Source organism: Pteropus vampyrus, unplaced genomic scaffold (genome assembly GCF_000151845.1).
Source record: "Pteropus vampyrus isolate Shadow unplaced genomic scaffold, Pvam_2.0 Scaffold260, whole genome shotgun sequence".
NCBI lineage: Eukaryota > Metazoa > Chordata > Mammalia > Chiroptera > Pteropodidae > Pteropus > Pteropus vampyrus.
In genome coordinates this window covers 2036670-2045904 of record NW_011889041.1, presented here as the reverse complement: position 1 = coordinate 2045904, position 9235 = coordinate 2036670, and the positions used below count along the sequence as shown (strand labels likewise).

The following is a 9235-nucleotide window of genomic DNA, read 5'->3' as shown; positions in this document are numbered from 1 at the left end:
CTACCCTAGCCAACATGTCCAACCTAAATAGTGGGAGGAGAGGGGACTGAAAATTACTTGCAAAGTTCACAGTCCAGAGGCATAGGCTAACTAAGAAACTGAGACCCAAATCATGGGACTATAGAACACTTCTCGTCCTCCCGTACCTCCCAACCATATTAGTAGAGGCCTATTTACAGCAGTTCCTCTTACTCAGTATGATATGTCCAACTATTTTCAAAAAATTACAAGACATACCAAAAGACAAAAACATAGTTTGAAGAGACAGAGTAAGCATAAGAATAAGACTCAGACATGGGAAAAATATTAGAATTATCAGATTGGAATTTAAAACAATTGTGGTTAATATGATAAGCGCTCTAATAGACAAAGTAGACAGTATGCGAGAACAGAAGGGCAATGTGAGCAGAAAAGTGGAAATTATATGAAAGGCTCAAAAAGAAATGCTAGAGATCAGAAATACTGTAACAGAAGTGAAAAATGCTTTGATAGACTGATTAGTAGACTAGACATAAATGAGGAAAGCATCTCTGAGCTAGAAGGTAAATCAATAAAATCTTCAAAAACCAAAAAGCAAAGAGAACAGTGACTGAAAAAAAACACACATAATATCCAAGAACAGTGAGAAAACTATAAAAGGTATAACGTACACACACACACACACACACACACACACACACACACATAAATATATAATATATATTTAGAATACCAAAAGTAAAAGAAAGAATAGAAGAAATGCTTGACATAATAATTAGAATTTTTCCCAACTTACTGTCAGACCCCAAAGTACAGATCAAAGAAGCTCAGAGAACACCTAGCAGGATACATGTCAGAAAAACTACACCCAAGCGTACTATATTCAAAGTACAGAAACAAAGATAAAGAAAAAATCCTGATAAAAGCCAGAGAAATAAAAAATACTTTATTTATAGAAGAGCAAAAATAATAATTAAATCCAACTTCTCAGAAACCATTCAGGCTAGGTGACTTTTGTGACATATTTAATGTGTTCAGAGAAAAAAAAACACTAAGCTGAAATTCTGTACCTTGTGAAATTATCCTTAAAAGGTGAAGGAGAACAAAGACTTTCTCAGATAAAGAAAACTTGAGGAAATGTATTGCCAGTAGACCTGCCTTGCAGGAAATGTTTTAAAAAGTTCTTTAAGGAGAAAGAAAATGATTGAGAAACAGATTTACATAAGGAAAGGAAAAGTATTGGAGAATGAATGAGTTGAAGATACAACAAAACTATTGATTTTTTTTCTTAATCTAACAGAATTTTGTTTAAAACAATAAAGCAAATTATTTCAATTAATATAGATCTATGTTTATGTGTGCTTTTGTATAAATGAAATGAATGACAATAAAGAGCTGACTTTAGAATTAAAAATATTTTATTATTATAAGGTGCTCTACCTGTGAAACAGTATACTATTAGTTGAAAGTAAACTTGCATTAGTTATAAATGTATATTGCAAACTCTAGGTCGACCATTAAAAAAGTTTATAAAGAAGCATAACTGATATGTTAAGAGAGGAGGAAAAAATGAACCAGATAAAATGCTGACTTAAAACCACAAAAGGCAGTCTACAGCCATGCCACCCTGAACATGCCTATCTCGTCTGATCTCAGAAGCTAAGCAGGGTCAGGCCTGTTTAGTACTTGGATAGGAGACCACCTAAGAAGACCTGGTGCTATAGGTGTAAATAAAATAAAATAATAAAATTAAGTAAAATAAAATAAATAAAATAAAATAAAACCACACAAGGCAGAAGAGTGGAAGACTAAAATAGAAGCAAAGAAGAGAGCAAAAATAGAAAACAGTAACAAATATGGCATGTTGAATCCAGTTATATTAAAAACCACTTTGAATGTCAATAATCTAAATGTGCCAATTAAAGACAGTGATTGTCAGAGTGAATCAAAAAATGTGATCTAACTATATGTTATCTAAAAGAAACTCACTTCAAATATAAAGACATATAAAGATTAGAAGTAAACGTATGAAGAAAATATACCATGTTAACGCTAATCAAAAGAAAGCAGGAGTAGCTATATTAATTTCAAGACAGAGCATACTTCAAAGTAAGAAAAGTTATTACGGATAAAAAAAGACATTATATAATGACAAAAGAGTCAAATCTCTAAGAAGACATAACAATTCTTAGTGTGTATGCACCTAAAAATAGAATGTCAAATTACATGAGGCAAAAACTGAGAGAACTATATAAAGAGAACTAGATGAATCCACTCTCTCAGAAATAAACAAATCCAGCAGGTGGAAAATCAGCTGGGTGATAGTTGAACTAAACAACACTATCAATCAACCAAATACAAGTGACATTTATCAACTACTACATTTACTAACAACAGAATATACATTCTTCTGAAGGTCAGATGGAATGTTCACCATAATAGACCAATTTCTGAGCTGTAAAATACTTAACAAATTTTAAAAAATAGAAATTATGTATGTGCATTTTTAGACCAGAATGGAACTAAACTAAAAATCAATAATAGAAAGACAGCTAGAAAATCCCCAAATACTTAGAGATTAAACAACACACTTCTAATAACACAGGAACCAAAGAGGAAAGCTTAGGAAATATAAAAATTATTTTGAACAAAATAAAAAATGAAAACATATAAAAATTTGTGGAATACAGTTAATGCAGTGCTTAGAGTAAAATTTATAGTATTAAATGCATATATTAGAAATGAGGGAGAATTTAAAATCATTAATCTTAGCTTTTACCTTAGTAAACTAGAAAAAGAAGAGCAAATTAAATCCAAAGTAAGCAGAAGAAAAAAAATTAGAGAAGAAATCAATAAAATTAAAAATGAGAAATTAATGAAACCATAAGAGGGCCAATAAAATTGATAGGTCTCTAGTCAAACTAACTAAGAAAAATAAATGACACACATTAAAACTGTCTGAAATGAAAGGGGACATCACTATGGACCCAAAAGAAATTAATAGGATAATAAAGGAATATTATGAAGAACTCTATGCTCACAAAGTTGATAATCTAGATGAAATGGACCAATTTCTTAAAAGATGCAATCTGCCCAAATTTACACATGAAGAAATATAGAGCTCATGAGATCAGAGGTTTATTCTCTTCACATGATGAGTGGATCACAGAATTTGACAGAGAATCTCTAGCTCACATAGGTCATAAAGGCATTGTCCTCCTTCTATAAAATATTGAGATATATTTCTCTCCTTTCCTCCGTCCCTCCCCTCCTGTTCCCCCTCTCTTTTATTTCCTCTTGGTTCCATTTTAGTGGAATAAAAGTGTGACATTCTTTTCTTTCCTTGGCATGTAGTTGGTCACAGTACGCACATATTTGAGTAAGTTCTCAGAAACGGTCAGCTCTGGGAATGAAGTTTAAAGAGCTAAATCAAATCTCTAGGGCAAGCTGTCAATTTAGGAAAATTAATTAAGACAGATATACAAAGAAGGCTGTGTTAAAACAATGTTAATTAACCTATAAGTTGTGTGAGGAAAAGAAAGTCATTTACTTTATTCTCCCAAATTATCTGACTACCTGGAACAGTGCCAAGCATATATAGCACTGAGTAAATAGATATTGAATATATATGAAGAATTGATTAGGCAATTGATGAGTGTAGTTTTTTAATGTGTGTACCACCTTCTTCCAAAAAAAGATATGACAACTAAGTACATAAGAAAGACTAGAAAATTGGAGCTCTAGAATCCTAGAACCTGGTATACTTTCTGTCATCACAGTTTCATACTACTTGTTAGGTAGGGGGTAAGACTAAGTCCACAGGTAATAAACACAGAAAAAGGGCTCTCTGAGCTCTGGTTGAGTCGGAAAAAAAAGTCGCAGAAACACAGGAATCAAAAGCAGAATAAAGAAAGTAAAATGATAGAACATAAACATATTTGTGATGATAAACAGTTTTAGTGAAACAACTTTTTGGTGATTCATATAGTCCATTGGCTTTATTTCTCTTAAAATTTACATCACCTGATATCATTATTCCAAAGCCAATGGGGAAATAAGATGAGCATAAATAGTATCAAATGTTTTGATTCAAAAAAATATTATTAGTGACTAGACACCTATTTAAATGTTTATGCCTGTAGACTAATTCTATATTGCATTTAAATGGCACATGAGAAAAATATAAAGTAACAGAATTTTAATGACATAGTGACAAAATATTTGGAAAGTTTAAAGCAAAACACCTCTTTAATGAGAAAATTATCCTCAAATACAAACAGCATATAAACTTAGTAAATTATATAGTTCTTAAAACTAATACAATTTAATTATAATGCTTCCCTTTGTGTAATACTTCTCACTTTTTTTATTTCTTTATTAGTCACTTATTGAAAATTTTTGCCAGGAAGGCATTATTCTGTACTCTTTTCCCCAGCTTTATTGAGGTATAACTCATATATATAAAAAAATTAACATGATTAGCATACACAATTTGATGAGTTTGTACATATATATACAATTTTGTGAATCAAGGTTATAAACTTATCTATCACCTCTAAAAGTTTTCTTGTGTCATTTTTTGTAGCAAAAATACTTAACTTAAATGTGAAATAATAGAAAAAATATATATTGGTCTCTTCCCCTGGTTCCTGGAATAGAACTACTAAATCCCTTGTAATTTCCTAAGTGATAAGAGCACTAGGAACATCATTTGTTTTAATGAGGTTATTCTCTGTGGGCTCCTGGGTAGCTTAATTTTCACTTATGCATTTTATATGTTTAGCTACTCCTAATAATGTTTTGTTTTTAATTAAAATGAACACATTTTATGTTTAATGAATTTTAACAAATATACACACCTATACAATCACCACAATCACGATATAGGTCATTTTCATCAACAAAAGAAGTTTTCCTTTTGCTTCTTGTTAATTGTCATTCTTCAACATCCATCCTTTCCCCACTGATCTACTTCCTATTACTCTATATTAGATTTTTTTCCCTAGAGTTTCATACTGTTTTGTGTCTGACTTTTTCCACTTAGCATAATATTATTGTATTTCATTTGTGTCTTCTATCAGTTTATTCTTCAATAGATTGCATTTTATTGCCATACTACAGTTTAAAAGTCAATTTTAGTTTTTGGCTGTTATAAATAAAGCTTTTATAAACATTTGCATTCAAATCCTGTGTGAACATAGTTTCTCTTTGGAGTAAAAATCTAAAAGTAAAATTGCATAGTGATATGCTAAATACCTATCTAATTTTGTAAATTTTATCTACACTGAATTTGCAGATATTCTATGTTATTTTTATAAAAGATTTATGTTTTAAGTTTCAATGTTAGGTCTATAATTCACTTGGTATAAATTTTTGCATATGGTTTCAAGTAGAGTTGTGGTTCAGTGTTTTTCATTTGGAAATCCAGTTATTCCAGTATCATTTGTTGAAGGCTGTTGTTTAACATAGATTTACCTTCACATCTTTGTTGAAAATTAATTGACCACAGAGGTATGTGTACATTCCTGGACTCTATTTTTTTCTATTAGTTTTTGATGTCTCTTCTAGCTATTTTATACTGTTTGATTACTGTATCATTGTAATAAATCTTGAAATCAAGTAGTTCAAGTCTTCCAAATTGTTTTTTCTTTTTAAAAAGTATTATGGCTTTCTTCTCAACAGTAGATTTAAGGACAGCAAAATTGCTATTTAAACACATCTCATAACTGTTGATAATATTAGCGCACCAAAGGCCTAGTGACTTTTACATAGTTGTGAAGGTACAGGAATGACATGGATAATCTCCAGAGCCTTATTTTTCACATGCCCTGATTTCGTTGCCGTTGGTGTTGAATCATGATCTAAATGACAGGGTGTTCAGAAATTTTAGTTTGGATTATTATCCGCTGATACAATTTCATTAAATGTCAGAATTACCTGGAATCTCTTAACTCTTATCTCATCAGAGAGTAGGAGATATTTTTAATTAAAATACTTTTTTGCTTCCAAAAGTTGTCTTAGGTGCAAAGTAAATTTATTTTAATTTCTTTTACTAAAAAAAAAGTATTACGACTCTTTTAGAAACTTTACATTTCTATATACATTTTAGAAAAAGCTTGTCTATTGAAAAAAAATTGCTTTTATTTTGAATGCTCTTATGTTGAATCCGTAGAGAAGAGTTAACCCATTTCCCATTTAGAAAAAAAAGAGCTCGCTGCCAGCATTAATTTAATTTTACATAAACACACTCTTCAAGGCTGAAGCAAATCTGACTGTTTTGCAATGTGAAAATAAAATATAAAAAATTTTTGGAGTTATTTCTAAATAGAACTTGTCTCTAATCCTAATATAACATAAATTGGATTTATCAAATGAATCTTTGGCTAACAACTATTCTAGAACAAGTTAACATCACACATAGGAATGCTATGTTTTCTAGGATTTGACATTTTTGGCGATTGAGAATTATTATATTTTATAAATGGAAATACCACTACTAAAAACAGAATTCTATAAATAGAATGATGTCATTTGTTTCCAGACTATTGGTATACTAGAGCGATGTGAAAATAATAAAAGCAAAAATTTGGGGGTAAGGTTAAGACTGTTATCCACGAGTTATCTCACATTAATTTAAGGTGAGATTTAATTGAAACTCACATTAATTCTAGTAGCATTTTTTTTTTGTAGATTAATTAGGATCTTCTAGATATGTAGTCATGTAATCTTTGAATAAAGAGAGTTTTTAGTTCTGTCTTTTCAGTTTGTATGTTTTTCATTTTTTTTCTTGCCTTGCTGTGTGGGCTAGGTCCAAGAAAATGTTGAATCAAATGATGAGAGTTTACATCTCTGCGCCTTTTACATAGTCTTAAGGGGAAATTGTCCAGTTTTTACCATGTAAATATTTCTTGTAATGTTCTATAAAATATTGAGATATATTTCTCTCCTTTCCTCCGTCCCTCCCCTCCTGTTCCCCCTCTCTTTTATTTCCTCTTGGTTCCATTTTAGTGGAATAAAAGTGTGACATTCTTTTCTTTCCTTGGCATGTAGTTGGTCACAGTACGCACATATTTGAGTAAGTTCTCAGAAACGGTCAGCTCTGGGAATGAAGTTTAAAGAGCTAAATCAAATCTCTAGGGCAAGCTGTCAATTTAGGAAAATTAATTAAGACAGGTATACAAAGAAGGCTGTGTTAAAACAATGTTAATTAACCTATAAGTTGTGTGAGGAAAAGAAAGTCATTTACTTTATTCTCCCAAATTATCTGACTACCTGGAACAGTGCCAAGCATATATAGCACTGAGTAAATAGATATTGAATATATATGAAGAATTGATTAGGCAATTGATGAGTGTAGTTTTTTAATGTGTGTACCACCTTCTTCCAAAAAAAGATATGACAACTAAGTACATAAGAAAGACTAGAAAATTGGAGCTCTAGAATCCTAGAACCTGGTATACTTTCTGTCATCACAGTTTCATACTACTTGTTAGGTAGGGGGTAAGACTAAGTCCACAGGTAATAAACACAGAAAAAGGGCTCTCTGAGCTCTGGTTGAGTTGGAAAAAAAGTCGCAGAAACACAGGAATCAAAAGCAGAATAAAGAAAGTAAAATGATAGAACATAAACATATTTGTGATGATAAACAGTTTTAGTGAAACAACTTTTTGGTGATTCATATAGTCCATTGGCTTTATTTCTCTTAAAATTTACATCACCTGATATCATTATTCCAAAGCCAATGGGGAAATAAGATGAGCATAAATAGTATCAAATGTTTTGATTCAAAAAAATATTATTAGTGACTAGACACCTATTTAAATGTTTATGCCTGTAGACTAATTCTATATTGCATTTAAATGGCACATGAGAAAAATATAAAGTAACAGAATTTTAATGACATAGTGACAAAATATTTGGAAAGTTTAAAGCAAAACACCTCTTTAATGAGAAAATTATCCTCAAATACAAACAGCATATAAACTTAGTAAATTATATAGTTCTTAAAACTAATACAATTTAATTATAATGCTTCCCTTTGTGTAATACTTCTCACTTTTTTTATTTCTTTATTAGTCACTTATTGAAAATTTTTGCCAGGAAGGCATTATTCTGTACTCTTTTCCCCAGCTTTATTGAGGTATAACTCATATATATAAAAAAATTAACATGATTAGCATACACAATTTGATGAGTTTGTACATATATATACAATTTTGTGAATCAAGGTTATAAACTTATCTATCACCTCTAAAAGTTTTCTTGTGTCATTTTTTGTAGCAAAAATACTTAACTTAAATGTGAAATAATAGAAAAAATATATATTGGTCTCTTCCCCTGGTTCCTGGAATAGAACTACTAAATCCCTTGTAATTTCCTAAGTGATAAGAGCACTAGGAACATCATTTGTTTTAATGAGGTTATTCTCTGTGGGCTCCTGGGTAGCTTAATTTTCACTTATGCATTTTATATGTTTAGCTACTCCTAATAATGTTTTGTTTTTAATTAAAATGAACACATTTTATGTTTAATGAATTTTAACAAATATACACACCTATACAATCACCACAATCACGATATAGGTCATTTTCATCAACAAAAGAAGTTTTCCTTTTGCTTCTTGTTAATTGTCATTCTTCAACATCCATCCTTTCCCCACTGATCTACTTCCTATTACTCTATATTAGATTTTTTTCCCTAGAGTTTCATACTGTTTTGTGTCTGACTTTTTCCACTTAGCATAATATTATTGTATTTCATTTGTGTCTTCTATCAGTTTATTCTTCAATAGATTGCATTTTATTGCCATACTACAGTTTAAAAGTCAATTTTAGTTTTTGGCTGTTATAAATAAAGCTTTTATAAACATTTGCATTCAAATCCTGTGTGAACATAGTTTCTCTTTGGAGTAAAAATCTAAAAGTAAAATTGCATAGTGATATGCTAAATACCTATCTAATTTTGTAAATTTTATCTACACTGAATTTGCAGATATTCTATGTTATTTTTATAAAAGATTTATGTTTTAAGTTTCAATGTTAGGTCTATAATTCACTTGGTATAAATTTTTGCATATGGTTTCAAGTAGAGTTGTGGTTCAGTGTTTTTCATTTGGAAATCCAGTTATTCCAGTATCATTTGTTGAAGGCTGTTGTTTAACATAGATTTACCTTCACATCTTTGTTGAAAATTAATTGACCACAGAGGTATGTGTACATTCCTGGACTCTATTTTTTTCTATTAGTTTTTGATGTCT

The 9235-nt window shown here is 30.3% G+C and overlaps 1 pseudogene; it reads left to right on the top strand.

Moving 5' to 3' along the window:
• The first annotated feature begins 1588 nt into the window (after nt 1-1588).
• LOC111729383 lies at nt 1589-1706 on the top strand (annotated as a pseudogene).
• The last annotated feature ends 7529 nt before the right edge of the window (nt 1707-9235 follow it).